Below are 455 nucleotides of genomic sequence, written 5' to 3'. Positions count from 1 at the left end.
CTGATTGAAACAGAAGCAGGTTGGTTCATTTCTGGGACAAACTGATGGTTCTTTAAAACTTTGAGCTCTGACTCCTGACTGAAGGACATGCAGCAGGTTAGGGTGATTGTGGATAGAGATGTTAATGTGTTGACTGATGTCAGTAGTGTAATGTTGAAATGGAAAGAATACTCTGAAGAGTTGATGAATGAAGAAAGTGAGAGAGAACAAAGAATTAAAGATATTGCTGTTGTGGAGCAAAGCTTAGTTCGGGTGAAGTGAATGGGGCATTGAAGAGTGGAAAAGCACGTGGTCCTGATGATACAGCTATGGAGGTATGGAAGTGTCTAGAAGAGATGGCAGTGGGGTTTTGACAGGATTGTTTGTTGCGATTGGCTCTAGTCCATAACAAATAAGACCAGATAGGAAGCAGTTGTAGTCCTTTAAGTGCTTTTAACATGCAATCACCCCCCCCC

At 42.2% G+C, this 455-nt stretch overlaps 1 protein-coding gene across 1 annotated transcript in view; it reads left to right on the top strand.

Moving 5' to 3' along the window:
• LOC118599325 (B-cell receptor CD22-like) overlaps nucleotides 1-455 on the top strand; it is a gene marked incomplete in the record, with an annotated part of 25,000 nt that overhangs the window by 21,261 nt on the left and 3,284 nt on the right.

The sequence above is a fragment of the Oryzias melastigma genome, linkage group LG1 (assembly GCF_002922805.2).
Source record: "Oryzias melastigma strain HK-1 linkage group LG1, ASM292280v2, whole genome shotgun sequence".
Classification (NCBI taxonomy): Eukaryota; Metazoa; Chordata; class Actinopteri; order Beloniformes; family Adrianichthyidae; genus Oryzias; species Oryzias melastigma.
Note: the sequence above shows the minus strand (reverse complement) of the source record. Positions and strands in the feature narration are given on the sequence as shown.